Consider the following 11,519-nt stretch of genomic DNA (forward strand, 5'->3'; position numbering starts at 1 on the left):
TTATATATATAATTTTTATTTTGAGAATCTAATTTATAAGTGGATAAAAAAAATTTGAAAATTAACAGGAGAATAACCCTATTTTTAGGCAATGTTTTAGTTAGAGACGACACCACCTTATGGCCAGGGTGGTCTTGGGACCACCCTGACTTGAAAAAAGAAAATTTTATACATAATAATTTAAAATTTTATATTTATCTACCTTTAAAAAAAATTTGGGAACACCCTAAATTTTTTTATGCCAATAAAATTAAATTTTGGTCCATAATTTGAGCAACTTAAAAATATATTAGAGTCTTTCAAGCAAAAAGAACCACATGCTTTTGTATTCTTTTAAGCCTATACTATAGCTTTACTTTTAGTTTTTGCTTTACCTGATACACTGTCATTGTACGACTACTTTTCTTCAAAAACATTATAATATATATATATATATATATATATTATACAACTAATTAGTCAACGTAAATTTAGCTTTTTCATTGTATAACTACTTTTCTTTTTCCTTTTTCCGATAATTTTGATTAAAAAAAATAGTAGTTTTATTTAATTAAGTGAATAAACTTAAAAAGTTGCTTAATTTTTATATAACATCAATTAATTCATTACATATATATATATATATATAATAATTTTTTATTTTTATGATTATAATTAAACATGTGATTGTCCATTCTAAGGAAATTTGATTAAATTTACATGAAAAAGTGTCACTAAATATTATTTTTTACATTTTGCTATCATATTATTAGTAATAAACTTATTATATTTTTATTTATATAATTTAAAATTTTATTAATTATATTATTTATGATGTCATCGATTCGACCATCAGTCGGATTTTGGTTCGACCAAAAAACCAGTAATTAGTCCATTTTCTGGTTCTTTCACCATACTGGTTTATAATACCATGGAACCACCCCCCCCCCCCCCCCCCCCCCCCGCGCCCCAAAAAAAAAAAGAATGAAAATCTACAAAAAAAATTAATAATAAAACCACTAACAAGGCCCAAACCAAATGCCAATAGAAAAGCTCAATACAAGATCAATCTCATCTTAGACTAAGACTATCACTACTCCAACACCAACACGATTATGTTTTTAATTCAACAAATATTAAAAAAAAAAATCCTTACTGCCCTAGTGCCTCACAGATTCACAACTCATTAAAAAATTTAAACTAAAACTAAATCAAACCTAAAGGTTAAAAGGAAATAAGAAACTCACCTACTCTTCCCAGCCATCGTTGTCCATCTCTGTTCAACAACACTAACAACAACCACAACTAAACTCCACAAGTTTTATGTTGTAAAACTTTATGTATTTTGTGTGTTTTTTTATTGTTGTTGTTGTCAATATATAAAATTTTCTTTCAGCAAAAAAAAAAAAAAAAAAAAATTCTTTATATTAGATTGTGTAATTTATCTTTCTTGAGAAACACCCTAGAAAAAATTCCTGGAGCCGCAACTTTTAGTGGGAGTTAAGGTTGTATTTTTACTAGATTGTTCTTTAATTTTGTTTCTACTCAAATATAGAGATGTAGAAGTATTTTAGAACCAAAAAAATCCAGTCCAAATAAGGAAAGCTCCTTAAATAGTAGTATATAAAAACCGAAACATCTAAATCTCCCACAATTTTCCACATCATCATTTTAATTTATAAAAAAATTTTAATTTTTTAAACTAAATAGTGAGAGAGTTCTATTAGGAGTTTCTCTCTCTTTTTTCCTTAATCCTAAAGTTTTTTTATTTTTTATGTGAGTCTTTTTTTTTTTCTTTTTTTTGAAACCTAAAGTGAGTCCTTTTAAAAAAAAAAAATACAATTTTCCACATCATCATTTTAATTTACAATTTTTTTAATTTAATAAACTAAATAGTGAGAGAGTCCTATCAGGAGTCTCTCTCTTTTTTCCTTAATCCTAAAGTTTTTTTTTTTTTTGAAACCTAAACTGAGTCCTTTAAAAAAAAAAAAAAAAAATTCCTTACGTGTGGTCTTTTTTTAAACTAAATAGTGAGAGAGTCCTAACATGAGTTTTTTTTTTTTTTTTTTTTTTTTTTTTTTTTTTTTTTTTTACTAAAGCTTTTTTTTACAAGAGTTTTTTTTTTTTTTTTTTGAAACCTAAAGTGAGGTATAATTAAAAAAAATTATAATTATTTTTTAATCCTAAAAAAATAATTATAAAAAATTTATAATTATTTGATTTATAAATTTTTAAAATTTTTTAAACTAAATAGTGAGAGAGTCCTATCAAGAGTCTCTCTCTCTCTCTCTCTCTCTTTTCCTTAATCCTAAAGTTTTTATTTATTTATTTTTTTTATGACAATCTTTCTTTCTTTTTTTTTGAAACCTAAAATGAGTCCTTAAAAAAAAAAAAAATTTCCACATCATAATTTTAATTTATAAAAAATTTTAATTTTTTAAACTAAATAGTGAGAGAGTCCTATCAGGAGTGTCTCTCTCTTTTTTCCTTAATCCTAATTTTTTTATTTTTTGGGAGTCTTTATTTTCTTTTTCTTTTTCTTTTTTTTTTTGAAACCTGAAGTGAGTCATTTAAAAAAAAAAAATACAATTTTCCACATCATCATTTAAATTTATAAATTTTTTTAATTTTATAAACTAAATAGTGAGAGAGTTCTATCAGGTGTCTCTCTCTTTTTTCCTTAATCCTAAAGTTTCTTTTCTTCTTCTTTTTTTTTTTTTTTTTTTTTTTGAAACCTAAAGTAAGATCTAATTTTAAAAAATTATAATTATGTTTTTAATCCTAATTCTATCATAAGTCTCTCAAAAAGTAAAAAATTTTGGTTTTATATTATATATAGATAATAACAACGATGTGGCAAGCTTTAAGGATATGAGAATGCAATTTGTAGATCTTCTATCAAGATAACATAGATTAGATTAGTGGTGGATAGTAGATTTAATTGCAATTGAGTATTATGTGAAGTCATCACCATAGAATAGCCCATGTCAAGATGTGTTATGTGAAACCAATGAAATGAAAGAAAATTTTTTTCTAAAACATTATATTGAACAAAAAATTACTTATTTTCATTCATTTTCAAGTTATACATTTTTTTAAAGTTAAGTCATAAACCTTTAAACAAAATAAGTACTTTTAATTTTTATTTAACTATCCCATGTACCGCATAGGTTAACGACTTGTTATTATTATTATTATTATTATTGTAGCGTCACAATTTGTAATCCAAACCCAAAATGTATGGAGTTTTGGTCCAAGGAGCCCAATACAATGAATTTGTAGAGAATGGGTTGGAAACCTGGACTTTTGCGAATTAGATGATCAGCCAATAGGTTTTGATGATAAAGAAAAAAAGATAACAAAAGTTTACTAGGGAAAGATGTCCTCGGATTTTACCCGACGAGGTTGATTCTTAAATATTGTTCTTAAGACTTTGTTACAAGTCTGGTACCCAGATTGCTCCCCCGGGCCTTCTTTTTTCCCTTCTCTTCTATTTTATACTATCTTCCTCTCATTTCCACGTGTAGATTTAAAATGATAGTGCTAATACTTGTCCCGTCAACCCCTCCCTAAAGTCTTTGGGAGTGGTTGTAAAGGCTGAAAAGTATGGTTCAATTAGTTGCAGAGCATTTAATGCAATAGTAGCAACTTTCTCTTAGATATTTCTATGCCTTCTTTTGTCCTGTTCTTTTTCAGTACTTATCATCTTTTATGGAATGGTCTGGAGTGTCGCTCTTAATAACAGACCATTCCCTTTGTGCTCAGCCTTGCCTAGCCGAGGAGGAGTTCTTCCTCGGATTGGGCCCTTGACCCAACATATACATAGATATGGGCTCCTTGGCCTTTCACCACCACAATTATTATTATTATTATTATTACCTTTTCCTATCTAAAGGATAAAGTAAGGAAGAAACTGCAAAGTTGGAAAGACATGCTGCTATCTAGGGCTAGGAAAGAGGTTCTCATCAAGGCAGTGGCACAATCCATCCCCACTTAAACAATGAGTGTGTTTCAACTTCTGATTAAATTATGTGATGAATTAGATGCAATTTGTGCAAGATTTTGGTGGGGACAAGTTAGGAATTAAAGGAAAATTCATTGGAAAAGTTGGGATAAATTATCAATTTCAAAGAAAGAGGGTGGAATAGAGTTTCGAGACTTTAGAGCATTCAATCTATCTATGCTAGCTAAGCAAGGGTGGAGAATGTTACAAGAAGATGACTCCCTATTATATAAGTGTTATAAAGCTAGATATTTCCCATAGTCTACTTTTCTTAAGGCTGTTGAGTCACCAAATTGCTCCTTTGTTTGGAGAGCACTTCCCATTCTTAAATCCAATTGCTGTTAGAGAGTTGGAAATGACTCTTCCATAAGAGTTAGGTGGGATAGATGGATCCCAAATCATCCAACACACAAAATCCTCTATCCGACTAATGAAGAAACAGAGGATTTGTTAGTTTCAGATTTTATTGATCCAGATTTGCATTGGTGGATGAAGAGGAAGGAATTTAGAGGTGACAGATCCATTTGGATGGACTTGATAGATCAAGACAAATGGGTTAAAGGTAAACGGATCCAATGTGAACAGACCAGGGTGGACGGATTAGAAGGCCACGTGGCACTAAGTTGGTCATTATGTGGTCTCCAAGAAATCCTAAATGGAAACGACTTGCGTCTCACAATTAACCCTAGTCCATAGAATCCTAATATGAATAGAATTCTAACACGAGGAGGATTCTGGAAGATACGCACATTAATGAAGATCTTCCCTATAAGGAAAAGACTTGTTGCGCAAGCATAGGAGTTTGGTTCTACACTACTATAAAAACCCAAAGACTCTTAGAAAATAGGTACGTATAATTCACCCCAGTTCTGGCACTCTAGAGTTGTGAGAAGTTCTAACTTGACTTTCGGAGGGTATTTGGCCGGCACCACACCGGTGTTCTTTGTTAGGTTTTCCTTTTTTATTGTGCAGGTATTCTTTTAAGCATGCGAGGACTGTGTGGCTCACTGGTGATTTTTTGGCATCATCAGTTGGCGCCGTCTATGGGAAAGACTACGACTTGTAAGCCATACAAATGCTTCCCGAACAAAGAGTTACATGGTACTTACTCACTCGATGGCAACCACCAACAACATTCAGGGAGACGAGCCGCAATCCACTGCCCTGGAGAGGTAGGTCCAAACCTTCACAGCAACAGTGGAACATCTCACCAAACAGAACCAAGACCTAGAGGAATAGCTATGGCAGAAGAACGCAGTGATAGGTACCCAAAAGGAAGACCAAGAAGGTACCAGTACTGAATGAAGAAACTAAGAGGGGCCAGAGCGTAGTAATGCCTTGAGCAGACCGGAACGACAAGACATGAGTCGTCCATCCATCACTGATACAGCTTAACCCCACATTGTCATAGAGATGCAGATGATGAAAGAACGGATGGACTTTATGATGAACGCACTCAGGGGGAGAGTGTCCAGTGACCTCGATGATTTGGTCCACTGAACCGATTCACTATTCACCAAACCGGAACGACAAGACATGAGTCGTCCATCCATCACTGATACAGCTCAACCCCACATTGTCGCAGAAATGCAGATGATGAAAGAACGGATGGACTTTATGATGAACGCGCTCAGGGGGAGAGTGTCCTGTGACCTCGACGATCTGGTCTACCGAATCGATTCACCATTCACCATGTCTGTTAACTCCTTCCCCCTACCACAGAAGTTCCGCATGCCGCAAATAGAAAGCTACGACGAAGCCAAGGACCCTCTAGATCACTTGGCATCCTTCAAGACCCTGATGCACCTTCAAGGAGTAGTAGACGAGATCATGTGTATGGCCTTCCCTACCACACTAAGGGGTCTTGCAAGAATTTGGTTTAGTAGGTTGACACCTAACTCCATCAGCACTTTCAAGGACCTAAGTGCCCAGTTTGCTTCACACTTTATTGGGGGACATAGATATAAGAATTCAACTGCATGCTTAATGAGCATTAGGCAATGAGAGGATGAGACACTGAGGTCTTACATAGCCTGCTTTAACAAGGAAGCACTCTCGATTGATGAGGCTGACGACAAGATCCCCATAGCAACCTTCATGAATGGGCTGCGAAAAGGTAAGTTTTTATTCTCCTTGTACAAGAATGATCCGAAAACCATGTCAGATGTGCTTTACAGGGCTACAACATGAATGCTGAAGATGCGTTGTTGGCCCATGAGGAGAAGCCTAAGAAAAGAGAGAGGTAGGAGGAAGCCCGGCAGAATAAGGGTAGAAAGATGGCCAGAACAGGAGAAAAAAGAGTTGATCGACGATCCAAGCCCCTGACAGGGAGGTTCACAAACCTCACCCCCCCTGAATACCCCGATTGATTAGGTCTTGATGTAGATCAAAGATAAAAGAGCCTTAACATTCCCCGGCAAATTGAAGGGTGATCCCAATAAGAGGCCCAAGGATAAATATTGTCGTTTCCACCGAGACCATGGTCATGACACATCTGATTGCTATGACTTGAAGCAGCAGATAGAGACCCTCATTAGGCAAGGGAAACTACAAAAATTCGTCGGCAAGGAAGGAACAGAACAAAACCAAGGAGCACCAGCCCGAAGAGAAAACGAGCAACCTAGGCCACCCATGGGAGACATAAGGATGATCACAGGGGGTAGTACTTTTAGTTCCTCTAAGAAGGCATGTAAGGCATACCTACGGATGATTCAGAATATTCAACTAACAGGGTATGCCCTGAAGATGGCACGGGTCGACAATCCCGTAATTAGGTTCATGGAGGAAGATGTCCAACGTCTCCACCACCCACATGATGATGCACTTGTAGTCAGTATATGAGTAGGAGACTATAACACCTACAGGGTGCTGGTAGACAATGGAAGCTCCGCTGACATCTTGTACTATCCAACCTTTCACGATTGATCCCAATGAATGCCTCGCTCATAGGATTTGGAGGAACAAGGGTGTATCCACTGGGCACGGTCACCCTACCAGTGACAGTCAGAGATTACCCTCAGTAAATCACGAAGGACGTGACCTTCCTAGTCGTTGATTGCTCATTTGCGTACAACGCCATATTGGGACGTCCTACTTTGAATTCATGGAAGGCTATAACATCCACCTACCATTTGATGGTCAAGTTTCCCATCGAATACGGGGTAGGAGAAGTAAGAGGGGATCAAGTGGTAGTGCGTGAATGCTACATCGCCATGCTAGAGATGGATGATCACCAGTAAACCATGTGAATAGAAGAATAACGAACAATAGTGGAGCCGATAGAAGAACTAGAAGAAGTGACCCTTGATGACTCAAGGCCTGAGCGGGCGACTAGAGTGGGTACGTTGGCTAGTCAGCCAGTACGTCAAGCACTCACGACGTTCCTGAGAGAAAATCAGGACATATTCGCCTGGAGTCACGAGGACTTGCCAGGTATAGACCCCTCGGTCATAGTTCACAGATTGAATGTATCTCCCTCATCATCTCCCATCCGACAGAAAAAGCGAGTATTCGCCTCGGAACAAGATAAAGTCATAGCTGAGGAGGTTCAGAAGTTGTTGGAAGCAGATTTCATTCGAGAAGTATATTAACCTGACTGGTTAGCAAACGTGGTTATGGTAAATAAGGCCAATGGAGAGTGGAGGATGTGCGTAGACTTCATGGACCTTAATAGAGCCTACCCCAAGGACAGTTACTAGCTCCCACAGATAGATACCTTGATAAACTCAACTGCAAGACATCAGCTTCTGAGCCTTATGAATGCATTCTCAGGATACAACCAGATCAGAATGGAGGAGGTTGATTAAGAAAAGACTTCTTTTGTTACCAGCCAAGGACTCTTCTGCTATAAAGTGATGCCATTCGAGCTCAAGAACGCAGGGGCAATGTACATGAGATTAATGAACAAGATGTTTGCACACCAGATTGGGAGGAATGTGTAAGTTTATGTAGACGACATGCTGGTGAAAATCTTACTAGAAAATGAACACTTAAGCGACCTCCAAGAGGCCTTTGACACCCTCCGAGCGTACAACATGAAATTAAATCCGAATAAATGTGTGTTCGGGGTTACTGCGGGGAAATTCCTGGGATTCATGGTATCCTAAAGGGGTATTGAGGTCAATCCAGAAAAATACGGGCTATAATGGAGCTAGCCCCACCGAAGACGGTCAAGGAGGTGCAAAGCCTGAATGGCAAGATAGTAGCACTAAACAGGTTCGTCTCCATGGTGACGAATAAATGCCTACCCTTCTTTCGTGTATTGAAGAAATCGTTTGAGTGGACGAACAAGTGCCAGCAGGCGTTCAAAAGTCTAAAGTTGTATCTTTCGTCTCCTCCATTACTCAGCCCATCTAAGCTAGGGGAAGAGCTCTATCTGTACTTAGTCGTCTCGCAAGCTGCTGTCAAAGGCTTTGGTAAGAGAAAAGGATGGGTTGCAGAGACCCATTTACTTTACAAGCCGAGGGTTTCGAGGAGCAAAAGAAAGGTATCATCAGATGGAGAAGCTGGCGTTCGCATTGGTGACTACAGCATGAAAACTCAAGCCGTATTTCCAAGCACATACTATTGTTGTCTTGACAAATAAGCCTCTGAGAAAAGCCATGAGTAGCCTCGAAGCTACAGGACGGATGGCGTTATAGGCAGTCGAGCTGAGTGAGTTCGATATAAGGTACCATCTATGTACTGCTATAAAGGGACAGGTGGTGGCTGACTTCATTGCCAAATTCACTCTTATGGAAAGCCAGGGGGCAAAAGTGGTTCCACAGTGGAGCGTCCATATAGACGGATCTTCAAATAAGCAAGCAAGAGGGGCCGGTGTGGTACTCCATACCCTGGAAGGAGATAAGATCGAGTGCATGATCCGCCTGAACTTTCCTACGAGCAATAATTAAGCAGAATATGAAGCTTTAGTAGCAGGATTAGACCTCGCAAGAGAAACATGAGCTGAAAACATGGTTGTATACTGCGACTCCCAAGTCGTAACTAGTCAGATTAATGGTAACTACAAATGCAAGAACGAAATAATGAAGAAGTACCTTGTGGAAGTGAAGGGTTGAATTAGTGGTCTCCAAATCAAATTCGTCCAAATCCCAAGGGAGGAGAACGAGTGTGTCGATCGCTTAGCTAAGGCCACCTCAGCAGAATACATGCTCGTCTCCAACCGGGTACTATCCTTCATTCAAATCTCTTCACTCATAGATGAGATTACGAGTGTGCAGGAGATAGGTGCTGAAAGCAACTGGACCATGCCATTAGTCTCCTACCTAAGGAACGACGTGCTACCGGAAGGGAAGGATGCCGCCAAAAAATTGAAGGTCTAAGCATCGCAGTTTGTTCTAATAAAAGACGACTTATACAAAAGAGGTTTCTCCCACCTATACCTAATGTGTTTGGGCCTCGAGGAGGCAGATTACGTCATGAGAGAGATTCACGAGGGGATCTGCGGAAACCACTCAGGGGCACGATCATTGATAAACAAGTTGATTCGTGCAGGATATTATTGGCCTACTATGCAGAAAGACACGCAAACTTATGTCAAAGCTTGCGACAAATGCCAGAGATTTGGCAATATCATTAGAAAATCGTTCGAAGAACTCACCCCCATGATGGCCCTATGGCCGTTCGCTTAGTGAGGATTAGATATCATGGGCCCCTTCCCAATAGCAGTCAAGCAGCTAAAGTTCCTAGTAGTTGGCATTGACTACTTTACCAAATGGGTGGAAGTAGAAGCCTTAGCCACTATCATGGAGAAGAATATTCGAAGTTTTTTCTGGAAGAATATCATTTGTAGATACAGGATACCCAAGGTGCTTGTCTCGGACAACGAAAAGCAATTTGATAACAGCGCATTCAAAGACTTCTATTCGGAATTAAGGATTAAGAACTACTACTCCTCACCTGCCCACCCACAAGCCAATGGACAAGTTGAAGTTACGAACCGATCCTTGCTTAAGATCATCAAGACTCGGCTCGAGGGGGTAAAGGGCATATGGCCAGATGAACTACCAAGTGTTTTATGGGCATACCGGAAAACAGTGAGGACACCTACGAGGGAAACACCATTTCAACTAGCATACGGAAGCGAAGTAGTCATCCCAGCAAAAGTAGGGCTCACAAGCTATCGAGTGGAGAACTATGATGAGAATAAGAATGATGAAGCCATGCGCCTGCAACTTGACCTAGTAGACAAGGTCCGGGCAACAGCTGAGCAAAGGTTGGCACGATACCAGAATCTCATGGCGAAGCACTATAACTCCAAAACCAGATACAAAGACTTCTAGGTCGGAGACCTTGTTTTGAGGAAGGTAATGGGAGCAGCTAAGGATCCTACCCAAGGAAAGCTCGGCCCCAATTGGGAAGGGCCTTACAGAGTTATGTCATGGCAAAGAAAAGGCATCTACTACCTTGAGATGCTAGATGGGCGAGAAGTGCAACACCTATGGAACGCTGAGCACCTATGAAAGTACTACCAGTAGAGATGACAACGTGAAAAGCTACATCCATCAGATCTCCAGTTTACTTTAAGTTTAATTTTTGATACATGTTTCCAATTTTTTAGTTCACTATTTAAACAATTTATTTTGTTACAATGATTTTTTAAGTGTCTTTTTAAGTTTCTCCTACGAATAAATGACCATAACAAGTGGAATATTCAGATATGAATAGTGTTTTTCTAGGAATTTGATCAAGTCCATAAAATGGACGAACTCATCCCAGGAGGGTGAAAGTATTAGCCCAACAAGTGGACGGATCTACCAAAAAGTCCAAGAGTGGACGGACTTATCCTAAAAAGGATGATAACTATAAAGTCCATACAATGGACGGATCCAACTGAAGGTTGGATAAATATTGCTAGTCCATAAGTGGACGGATTCTGATTAATATTCAAGTTCACAAGTGGATGGACTCATCCCAAAGGATGATAACTATAATGTCCATACAATGGACGGATCCAACTGAAGGTTGGATTAATATTGCAAGTCCATAAGTGGACGGATTCTGATTAATATTTCTAGCCCACAAGTGGACGGACTCATCCTAGAAAGGATGATAACTATAAAGTCCATATAATTGACAGATCCAACTTAAGGTTGGACTAATATTAATAGTCCATAAGTGGACGGAGTCACAATAATATTGCTCGTCAGTATAGTGGACGGATTCAACTTGAGGTTTGATCAAAGCTTCTAGTCCACTCATCTTATGTAGACGGACTCATCTTATCGGGTGACTATGAAATCCATATAATGGATGGATATGACTTAATGTTGGGTTAATAATACTAGTCCGTGAATGGACGGACTCATCCTAAAGGATGAAAATTGTAAGATCCATTTTGTGGACGGACCCAACGTAAAATTGATTCACCTCAATCCACAATTGAACCTAATAGAGGATGGATCTAAATTGTAAGATCCATTGAATAAAGATTCAAAAAGCCCATGTAGTGGATGGGTCAAACTCATAGTTGAATTAATATTACTAGTCATTGTGTGGACGGGCTCATCCTGAAGGACGGACCCAACTTAAAGTTGAA

The sequence above is a fragment of the Quercus robur genome, chromosome 10 (genome assembly GCF_932294415.1).
Source record: "Quercus robur chromosome 10, dhQueRobu3.1, whole genome shotgun sequence".
NCBI classification, from domain to species: domain Eukaryota; kingdom Viridiplantae; phylum Streptophyta; class Magnoliopsida; order Fagales; family Fagaceae; genus Quercus; species Quercus robur.